An 11,839-nucleotide genomic window follows, 5' to 3' on the forward strand; every position below is an offset into this window, starting at 1 on the left:
TATTTTAAATATATTTAAATGAAAATATTGGATCTGCAGATTCAGATCGTTCTATTTATGAAATCCTGACTAATTGAACTCATACATATCCCTTAGGACATTTGCTCTTAAGGTTTAGTGCCTATTCCTAGCTCCATGAGTCTAGAAATAGTTGCTGAATTATTATTATTATTAATTTTGTAAGTGTAGCCGGCAATGCATTATTTTGAAAAATTATTGTTCAAAGTCCACAGTTGACATTAACGTTCACTCTTAGTGGTGTACATTCTATGGGTTTTGACTAATGTATAATGACATGTAGCCATCGTTATAGTGTCAGACAGAGTAGTTTGACTGCCCTAAACATCCTCTGTGCTCCACCTATTCATCCACTCTTCTCTCTCCCCAAACTCCTAGAAAGCACTGATCTTTTTATTGTCTCCATAGTTTTGCCTTTTCCAGAATGTGGTCTAGCTGGAATCATAGTCTGTAGCCTATTCAGACTGGCTTCTTTCACTTAGTAATATGTGCTTAATGTTCCTCCATGTCTTTTCATGGCTTGCCAACTCATTTATTTTGAGCACTGAATGATATTCCATTGTATTCATTCACCTACTGGATGATATCTTGATTGTTCCTTAAGTTTTGGTGATTATGAATAAAGCGGTAATAAACATCTGTGTTCAGGTTTTTTTTTTTTTTTTTTTCAATTGCAAGATTTAATAGAGTGAAAACAGAGCTCCCATACAAAGGGAGGGAACCCAAAGAGGGTTGCCGTTGCCTGCTTGAATGCCTGGGTTTATATCCCGATCATTGGCCCTCCCGCTGTGCTCTCAGGCAATAGATGATTGGCTATTTCTTTACCTCCTGTTTTTGCCTAATTAGCATTTTAGTGAGCTCTCTTTACTACCTGACTGGTCGGGTGTGAGCTAAGTTGCAAGCCGCATGCTTAAATGTGAATGCAGTCACCTTCCCAGCTAGACTTAGGGATTCTTAGTCGGCCTAGGAAATCCAGCTAGTCCTGTCTCTCAGATCCCCCTCTCAACAGGAAAACCCAAGTGCTGTTGGGGAGGTTGGCCAACTACCACTCTAACTGCTTCCTGCTGAATTGGGGCATAGTAGGGGTTGTGCGGTTGAGATTTCCTCGGGAGGGATGCTTTCGATGTCATTAACATCGGAGCATGGGCTAGCAGACTGGTCCAGGGGTCTGCGGTAGATCTTAGTCATGGACTGCATCTGGGGCTCCATTTGAAGAACCATTTGTAGCTTTACAGCTTTGATTCTGAAAGAGACAAACTTAACAAGGAGGTTAAAGATACAGGGTCCAAAGAGGAGTAACAATATTATAGCTGGTAGAGGTCCTAAGAAGGGAGAATCCAGGGCATTCATTGGCTGAGGAAGCCCCAGGGTCCGGTGTTTTGAAGCTCCTCTGCTCTATGTTGTATTCGATCTCGAATTTCTTTAACTTTCTCGGTGACGATTTCGGATTGATTAACATAATAACAGCATTCTTCCCCTAAAAATAAACAGGTTCCCCCTCTTTCGGAGGTTAGCAAGTCTAAAGCTCTTCGATTTTGAAGGACCACTGCTGCTAGGGAGTTAAATTGATCTTGCAAGGTGACCAGGGAGTTGGCGACCTGTTCCATGTCACCATTTAGTTCTTGAGATAGTTTGTAGTAGAACTGAGTAGAGGTTGTGATACCATCAATGTCAGTACCTAGTCTGCCTAGCACTCCTGCTCCAACAACAAAAGGAAGAATGGGTACTCTTTTGTTGCCGGGCTTAGGTATGACATAATTGTATAAATCTTGTTCAGTGTAAATGGTCATAGGGACAGTAAGAATGAGAGGACGCACATAGATTCCGAAGGGCCATTCAAACAACGATAGTCTGAGGTACCACAGACAAAAAATATTCCTGAGGGTAGGCAGACTATTTGTGTGGGAGGAGTTACCCACCTGATGCATTGGGAGTTGGTTGTGTCTATAGTATTGTTAAATTTTACACAGGTAAGGTTTGAGGTATGGGTTATCTCCAGATTGGAAAGAAGAGGTCCTACTAAAACGGAAGTGGTGTTTATTTTTGTGCTGGAGTTGTTCCATTGTTCAGGTACAGGGATTGAATGTATGGCCTGAAGTGCAGGGGGAGGCACATCCAACAGTTAGTAGGGTTTTGGGCCGAAACCTTATGGATCCTAGTGAGGGTAGTATTAAATAAGCTTACCAGCCGAGTATGGGTATGGAGGGTTTCATGTAGTTTTGAGAGATCTAGTCCTTTGTAGGGGCTGGGGGTACTTTGTACCCAGGTCAGTTGGGAGATTATTTCCTTTATGTGTTTTTCTCTTGCCTGATCTTGAACTCCACCCCCATCAGACATACCGTTATGGGTGAAGTAAGTCCAACAGACTGGCTCCAAGTCCTCCAGGACAACTAGGATTAACCATTTTCCCTGTCCAATAATGAGTATTTGCATGCATGCAAAGAGTGGCAGAGTTATAGCCACTCTTGTTGGGCATATGGGTGTGGGCCATGAAGGTGGGGTTTCCTTTAGATATACTCCTATACGATGGGACATCAATATTTCCGGGAAGCCGCATTCTTCAGGAAACTCTTGGTAAGGGGAGCTACTGGTTGTACAGCAGCATGGAGGGGGTGCAGTGAGAGTGAAAGGGGATACTGCCTTTGGTAGGGAAAGGAGGCAGAATCCTTTAGTTTAACTTGAACAGGACGGGCATTCTTTGCTCGTCCATATGTCCTTCTGTTGCCTAGACTTCAGGATTAATTCCTTCCTCAAGCAGGGGACAACAAACGGGTGTTCCTTCTCCTATGTTCAGGTGTATAATGACTCCTGCTTTTGCTAGAATGTCTCTCCTTAACAAGGGAATGGGGCTTTCAGGCATAATTAGAAAAGCATGTGAAAAGAGTAAAGTTCCCCACTCACAACTTAGTGGCTGGGAGAAGTATCTAGTGACTGGCTGCCCTAGGACCCCTTGGATAGTGACAGATCTGGAGGACAGTTGTTCGGGACAGGAGAGTAAGACTGAGAAGGCCGCGCCAGTGTCCAGGAGATAGTTAACCTCCTGGCCCTCAATGGTCAAGCATACCCGGGGCTCTGTGAGGGTGACGGCATGGGCTGGCGCTTGCCCTGGGCACCCTCAGTCCTGCTGCTGGATCATCTGGTTAGTGGCTTCTGACTCAGAGGACCTTCGTCCCCTGAGGCAGTTGGCCTTCCAGTGATTCCCTTGACATAAGGGGCATGGACGAGGGGGCAGCTTATTTCCACTTGGACAATCTTTTTTAAAGTGTCCTTGTAGACCGCACTGGAAGCAAGCCTTATTAGGCAATTGATTTGCCCAGCTATTCCCTTTTCCAGAGCCTCCAAAGTCGGCTTGCCTGAGGTCCATGACTTAAGTGGTGGCCCTTTTTTTTTAAGCTGTTTGTCCCATTCTGCCTGCTCCTGCTGATCTCTATTATAAAAAACTGAGGTTGCCAAGTTCAATAGGGTTTCTAAGTTTTGCTCTGGGCCTAAGGCGGACTTTTGAAGAATACCCATTGTGATTTTTTCCTCAATCACCTGGGAGGAAACATCTATTGTCCTGTCCTGAAGGGAGTTCCTCCTAGGTCTGGTCAGACCTTTATATCGTAATTAAGATTTAAATCCCCTGTAAGGGAATCTACTGGGTTAAGGGAATTATCAGTGGTTAGAGTTAAATTACCTTTTTCTAACAGAATAGCCCCATACTTTAAGATTTTTGAGTTAGTAAGCTACCTTTTTTGACTTATAATAATTCTAAACTGGTGAGGTGTGCTCACAAAGAGGTTTCCTCTAAAAGTTATTTTTCTACTTTCTTCCATTAGCAAAGCAGTTGCCGCTACAGATTGAATGCATCTGCTGGTTACTGGGTTAAGGATTTTTGATAGGAAAGCTACGGGTTGTCAGTGGTCTCAGTGTTTTCAGGCTACGCCCTTGTTTACGCTGACAACAAGGTAGTATTGGAGTGTTACAGGGTCACAGAGAAGACCCTCAATTATCAATTATAGGTTTTAAATTTACCCTGGCTTTTAAAGGAATAGGGCACACTGTTTTTTTACTATTTCTCTCTCTTTCTTTCTCTCTTTGACTCCCTGTCTCTCCTCTCTGTCTCCCTGTGTCTCCTCTCTGTCTCCCTGTCTCTCCTCTCTGTCTCCCTCTCTCTCCTCTCTCTCTCTCTCCTCTCTGTCTCTCTATCTCCTCTCTGTCTCTCACTCTCTCCTCTTTGTCTCTCTCTCTCTCTCCTCTCTGTCTCTCTCTCCTCTGTCTCTCTCTCCTCTCTGTCTCTCTCCTCTCTGTCTCTCTCTCCCTCCTGTCTCTCTCCCCTCTTCTCTTAGCCATTACAAATGTGGGGCCCTGGCAAGGGTGGTGGGGAATGGGTCCCACATAACTGCCAATGTCGAGAGCTGTATGCCTAAATTGGGAGGGACACCAGGGACAAGACTCCCTGGGTTTATAGCCTAGATGCCTAAGGACGCGGGGTAGAACTTTCTTAAATCCCTTTGGAGATACAACTTGCTAGAGGAAATGAAAGTCTGAACTATTAGTACCTAGGAGGCAGGGATCAGAGGAAGTAGATTCAGAGGTAAGGAGAATTTTGGGGTGACACTTTCAAGAAAGTCGTGGTCGGGATCCAAGAGGTATGAGTCAGAAGGAAAGGTAGGGGCACATGCATGGGCGACTGTTGAATAGAGACTTCTGGCTGCGCCATGAACTCAACCGGCTAATGCCGGGAGTTCGGGATGACAGCTTTCTGCCTCTAGTCAGCCCTCGGCTTCCCCAAGAAAATTGAGAGTGGAAGCTGGTTCTGGGCAGGCCAACATTCCCAACCCACAAGGGTTGGGGGTTGTTAGAAAGCCCTTCCCCAGACAGCCTCACATCTAAGTCTTAAGTCCAGTAGCCACGCTAATCGTTTTTAACTGGCCAACAGGTGCCTGGTATTTTCCTCCAATTCTAAGGAAGGATAGGACGGAATAGCAAGCGAAAGTGGTCCAATATTACTCACCGCTTTGGAGGTCCCTTCGTGGTCACCAAAATGTCACCGAGGGGTCCTTGTTCCCAGAGATCCCAAGATGGTGGTGGGCAGCATCCAAGATGGCGGAAGGCCGCTTCCAAGATGGTGGCAAGCCTTGTGTTCTCTGACCTGGGGTTCTTGGCCTCACAGATTCCAAGGAATGGAATCTTGGGCCATGCGGTGAGTGTTATAGCTCTATTAGAAGCCATGGGTCACGGAAGACAACCGTGGAACCCAGTGACTAGTGTTCACCTCAATTAGGACGAACCTGGGCACTTAGCCATGCAAGAACAATGGCAAGCCTTTAGCATGATCAGGAGCAGCAATGGGTGCCTTGCTGGATCAGGAGCACAGCAGACACCCTGCCGGATCCAGAGGGATGGAAGTCAGCAGTGGGTCTATGATGGCAGCAAACAGCAGTGGTGGACAGCAAGCGAAAGCTCAGCTTGAGCCATAGCAAACACAGACCAGAAGAGAGTACAGTTGCAAGATTTAATAGAGTGAAAACAGAGCTCCCACACAAAGGGAGGGGACCTAAAGAGGGTAGCCCACAGGTTTTTATGTGGGTGTAAGTTTTCTACTCATTTGGGTAAATACCAACAAATATGTTTGCTGGATTGTATGGTAAAAGTGATTTACTTTCATAAGGAAATGCTAAACTTCCAAAGTGGCTATGCCATTTTGCATTCTGTTTGATGTTTCGTACACTTTTATCTTCACAACCTCCAATGGCATCTGGCACACAGAGGATACTAATCAATATTTGTTCATTACTGAATGACAAGCAGCACCTGGGCAGTGTATTTAAAATGTGAATGCCCCAGCTAAATCCCTAGAGATTCTGACTCAGTATGTCAGGAGTGGGTCCTAAGGATCTGCCTGTTCAGTCAGCACCCGGGGAATGCTAATGTGCATGGTCTGGAAACCACAGTTTGAGAAACACTGGAAGCTCATTCTGGCAAACTTCTCTGTGTGGCCATGTCAGACAGGGTGGTCTTGGCCACTTCTGAAAAATGGCAGTTCTTAATTCTCACTATTTCTGTGTCCCTGTGCTCTATATGGTTACTAGGTTGTCTTTAAAATAAACAAGGCTTCCATAATGGGAGGTGAAATTGCTTTTTATTCCAAAAAAGATTTAGTTGAATGAAAGTCAATGAATGTAAATGTAAATTCAGAACAGAGAACATTGGATAAGTATGCAAGACAATGAGGTTGGAAGGGATATATTTTTCAAGCATAACATAGACACTTAAACTCTACAGAAATATTCAAATACCTTCCTGCAACAAATTAAAAACTTGTACAGATAAAAGCCACAGGAAGAATACCCTAAAACAAGGCAGTCTCTTACATAACCACAGTGCAATGATCAAAATCAGGAACTTCATTGATACAATGCTAGGATGTAATCTAGGGACCGATTCAGATGCTACCAATTGTGAGACTGTCCAAAAGCATGCTTCAGTTGTCCTGTTTATTGAATCTCTTTTAATCCAGGGCAGTTCTTGAGTCTTGTTATGGCATGAGCACTACCCAACTCTTTTGTAGGACGTCATTAATTAGGGCTTTTCTGATGTCACTTTATGACCAGTTTCAAGTTATGTTATTTTAAAAAATGTTTAAGTTTAAAAGCAATGTATTTATCATTTAGCTTAAGGTGGATGGCTCAAGGTGGTGGAAAGTGGATGGCTAAAAAGTGTTGGAAAGGTTTCAAGATGAAATTCTGATTTTCTATAAGATGAAAGATTTTGGTGAGAAATAAAAGAATTCTGTAGGTCAGGGGTCTTTCTTCACATTACCACTATCCTAAGCTGAGAGAATAGAGTCTGACATAATTGAATCTTTTTGTTTTTTAACTTTCATCCTCTCTTTTTTGCTTTCCTTTTCCCCATGTTACTAAGATATTGGGGAAACCAAGTGATTTCTCCTATAGAATGTCCACACTGTAGAATTTATAGAATGCTTGTTCCTGCTGTAGTTTTTAAATGGAATTCCCTGCAATATAAAAAATAGTACTCTGGTGATAGAGATGTCAAATCCTGGGCCCAATTCTAGCACAGTTACTTAAGCAAATGTTTTGTAAGCCTTTAGCAAAAATTAAGAGGCACTTGCTAAAAGTCAGCATGGGTTTTCTAAGTACACATTTTGCAAGGTTCTTCACACTTCCTTTTCTTGATGCAAGGCTGGTAGTCTTGACTAAAGTGTTTAGTCATGTTAAATTTGTATTTCAAAAAAATGATTGGCAAAACCTTTTTATTTTTAAGGATAGAATTTGCCGTCTCTCAGACACCTCTCCTATGTCAAGAACTTCATGAATGCCAACTGGAATTCTCTCATGATCCTACAAATCAGAAGTTAGAAGTCAGGCAGATTTACATTCAACTCTTAACTTTCCCTCTTTCTAGCTATGAGAACTCAGGTGTGTGAACTAACCTCTTTAAGTCTCAGTTTCCTTATTGGTAAGATAGTGATAATTATAAGACCTGCTTTATATAATGTGTAAAAATTAAATATTGTGAAAATTAAATGCAGGTAAAAATTTTAATATAGTGCTTTGCATATAGTAAGTTCTCAATAGCTGTTTGCTATTAGTTATCAGTGCTTCCATGGCACAGATGAGAAGACTGAAGGTGCAAGAGGCTAACTCTCTGGAATAAAGTCTCTCGGCTCCGAATTTGGGAACCATCATCATTTCCATAATATCTTGCTGCCTCCTTGTGGACAAGCCAAAAGAAAATGTGAGCTGAAAAGCCATGTAATTCTACAGATTTGTTTCAAGTTCAATAACCTTCAAAGGTTCTAAAAAAAAATTAATGCCAAAGGTAGTGTATGATGTCTGTAATAGACTGGGTCTTTATTGCCATCTCATCTGTGTGGAAATGGGGCTAAAATGAAGAGATGTTTTTCAGATGGCAAATGAAAATAAACAACTGCAGATAATGCTATAAGTGGGTTAGCATTTTTTTAATGATTAGATTAAAATAAAAACTTAAATTTAAATGATGAGATTTAATTCACAATAAATGCAAATTTCTGAACTTGGTCTCAGAAATAACAACTTTACAAATCCCAGATAAGTTATTTTTAGATCTTGAGCTTGCTGTGAAATGTAAAAAGGGATTTTGGTTTAACTGTTTGAATCCCTCCCTGTCAGCCCTTCAGTGAATTATTTAGTCCATAGTAAGAGAGACGATGGATTCTCCAAGTGGCGGGTCCCAAGCTCAGAGATTCCACAACAGTGGATGGCACTGAGGAACTCTGCCTTTGTCACTATGGCACAGCATTGAACAAAAACCATGCCCCCTCAAAGTTTGTGCTGTGTTGCAACCAGCTGAAGATAAATCAGAAAATATGATCTGATGTTGCTTTGTAGAGATCTCCTTGTCCTGGGGCTTATTGAGGCAATTCCATGATCATGAAGTAGAACAATGCATACAGCCCATCCAGAAGAGAACCAGAGGACTCCAACTTCTCCATGGAAGCCCCAGAAAGTTGCTTCTGAGTGCTCCTCTCCTTCCTCCCCATCCGGACGTCAAAAGAACCAGTACTAGACCCGATAAGCCTACCTTGGTTGTCACGGGGGTGGTTTGTGTGGTGACAAATGAGACTGTCCCAGCAACTGAAGGTGACTGTTTATGGAATTACATGGAGATGTTGTTATGGGAGCACATATTCAGCCCCTTCTATAATGGGCTGAATTGTGTCCTCCCAAATTCATACGCTGAGTCTTAACCCTCAGGACCTCAGAATGTGGCTATATTTGGATATGGAACCTCTAAAGAGGTAATTAAGGTACAATGAGGTCATATGGGTGGACCCTAGTCCTATCCGACTGGGGTGTTATCAGAAGAGATCAGGACACAGACACACACAAAGGGACAACCATGTGAGGACACAGAGGGAAGACAGCATCTACACCAAGAAGGGAAGCTTCAGGAGGAACCAGCCCTGAGACACCTTGACCTCAGACTTGCAACCTTCAGAATGTGAGAGAATTAAATCTCTGTCGTTGAAGCCCTGCAGCCTATTGTACTTTGTTACAGCATCCCTGGCCGACTAATACAACTTCTTACAAGGCAGCTCATTTTAACATAAAAAATTTTTGTGTTGAAGTCCCAACATACTGAGGCACATCGACACATGAGCTGATCTGCTGATAGTTCACTGTGCCAAATAGACAAAACCAGGGAGCTGTTGTTGAACCCATGGGGCTAGCAGGAAGGTGAGGATTACAAGAGTCTGGATTCTGGACTCTCACCTCCTCCTCCTTTTCCCCACACCTACAATCCCTGAGGGTTCTTTGCAAGACAAAGTGTGGAAATCACTGAGCTAGCACAGGTACCTGCAAACCAGAGGCCACTGGAAGCCACACTGGCCCTTCATTTTGAAGAAGGCCCATTGCAACCCACTCTATTGATTTCAGGGTCCTCTCTGGTTTATGGTTCACATTTGGAAAACTTCTTGTAAAATTAGCTTATTACAAGAGCATACATGCCTCAAAAATTTCCAGCATTCTCCAAGACAGACAGTACTGTGCGTTTTCACATACCAGAATTTTCATCATGGAAGGTGCTCAGTGATGAGTGGAACCTCTCTGAGAACCAGTTTTGAGGTTCTGGGAGCTCAACCACATGGGGTATTCTATTCATGAAGCTGTGGCATTCCTCATGCAGATCAGTTCAGATACCTGATCACCTTTTCCTATACATCGTTAAACTTGGATCTGTGTGGCAATGGACTAGATGCAGTAGTATCTTCAGTCATGCTAGGATATCCTTAGGATAGCTACTGCCCTTTGCTGCTGGGTTGAGATGTGCTTCATAACTGTACCCTGCCCAGCCCCTGCCACCCTGGCCCACTCATAAATATTCTCACATGGGGTCTGTGATATTCTGATTATACACATATATATGATACACACACATACAGAAACACACGTACACATATATGTGTGTGTTTTATGCAAGCTTCATTACATAGGCCTGATTGAGAACAAGTAGAAATGTGATTGGACAAAACACACACACACACACACACACACAGATGCACACACACACACATATAGGTTTTTGGCCACGGTTTCCAACTCATAACTCCCATAACCCTTATTGCAGTCTTTTGTTAGAATGTTGGGGCACTTTAGGTCTCAGAAAACAGAACCTCTCTCTCACTGAATTTCTCCCTTCTTCTTTTCACCTGCCCATGGCAAGATTGTAATCTGACTGTGGATCAAAAGACCCTCATTCTAGACAGCGTTCTGCCCCATACCTTAGAGGGAGGAATGCTACCCGGAGAGGCCAAGAAAAGTCTGAATAGACTCCCTGCTGGGTTTAGATCATGGGTTTTTTTGGTCCAATTGCATTTGTACACAGTTGTCAATCATATCTATATAATGAAGTCTTCATAAAACGCCAGGAGGACTGGGTTCGGAGAACTTCTGGGTGGCTGAAAATGTGGAGGTCCCTGGAGGGTGATTCCCAGGGAGGGCATGGAAGCTCCACACTTCTTTGCCCATACCTTGCCTTACATGCCTGTTCATTTGTGTCCTTTGTAATAGTCTTTATAATAAACCATAAATATGTTTTCATGAGTTCTGTGAGCCACTCTAGCAAATTAATGGAACTGAAAGAGGGGACTGTGGGAACCCCAACTTGGAGCTGGTCATTCCAAAGTTCAGGAGGCCTGGACTTGCAACTGGTGTCTCAGGGTAGATCCCTGTAGGATCTGACACTATATCCAGAAAGATAGTGTCCAAATTTAATTAGAGGATACCCAGCTGGTGTTCACTGCTTGGTATTTGATATGGTTTGGCTGCATCCCCACCCAAATCTCATCTTGAATTATAGCTCCCATAATTCCCACATGCCATGGGAGGGACCCAGTGCGAGGTAATTGAATCATGGGGGCAGGTCTTTCCCATGCTGTTTTCCTGATAGTGAATAAGTCTCACTAGATCTGATGGTTTTATAATGGGCAGTTCCCCTGCACACTGTCTCTTGTCTGCCACCATGTAAGCTGTGCCTTTCTCCTCCTTTGCCTTCTACCATGATTGTGATGCCTCCCCAGCCATGTGGAACTGTGAGTCCATTAAACCTTTACAAATTATCCAGTCTCGGGTATGTGTTTATTAGCAGTGTGAGAGCAGACTAATACAGTATGCATGGGGAAAACCCCCACATTTTGTCCCAGAAGTCTTCTCTGTTGATTGTTGCAGTTTGAGAGCAGAGGGAAAACATGGTTTGAGAGTTTTTGCTAAACAGGGTCCCCTCACTCCATGATGAGCGTTACCCACTAAATATTTTTCCCTCAGTCACATGAAAGAAAGAGTGTGCTGTGAGTGGATCCCTGGAAATCGTCCCAAAACTCATCCTGGGATCACATCCTAACTCTCTGCTGTCACACTGGATGGACAATTTTTATGAAAGTAATGGCAGCCCTGAGTTCATGGCAAAATAACACATTACTGTGGAAGGACAGAGGAAGCTGACTCCATAATAGCTATTCTTAGGTGTGTCGGCTTGGAAAGAGAGACAGGAAATCATACGGAGATTACGGAGATTGCTTCCTGGCAGTGGCCCTATAATTAGCCTTGCAGAAGAATCCCTTCCAGTCTTTTGGGTATAACAGAGACATCCAAGTACTTGCACTGCATGCTCACTGCTGAACTTCATCTTCTATCAAGGCTGTTCGAGAATGCCATTTTCGTTTGCCTTGCTGTCAAAGAGCTCAAATGCCTGTGCCCTTCCCTCGCTAGGAACACGCATCGCTTTAAATGAAAGCTGCAATTAACTCCAGAAGAGTGCAGGATGGGGATTA

At 43.4% G+C, this 11,839-nt stretch overlaps 1 pseudogene; it reads right to left on the reverse strand.

The window, feature by feature from the left end:
- Positions 1 to 1,068: 1,068 nt before the first annotated feature.
- On the reverse strand, positions 1,069 to 9,422 carry LOC129530136 (syncytin-1-like; annotated as a pseudogene).
- Positions 9,423 to 11,839: the final 2,417 nt, after the last annotated feature.

Source organism: Gorilla gorilla, chromosome X (genome assembly GCF_029281585.2).
Source record: "Gorilla gorilla gorilla isolate KB3781 chromosome X, NHGRI_mGorGor1-v2.1_pri, whole genome shotgun sequence".
NCBI lineage: Eukaryota > Metazoa > Chordata > Mammalia > Primates > Hominidae > Gorilla > Gorilla gorilla.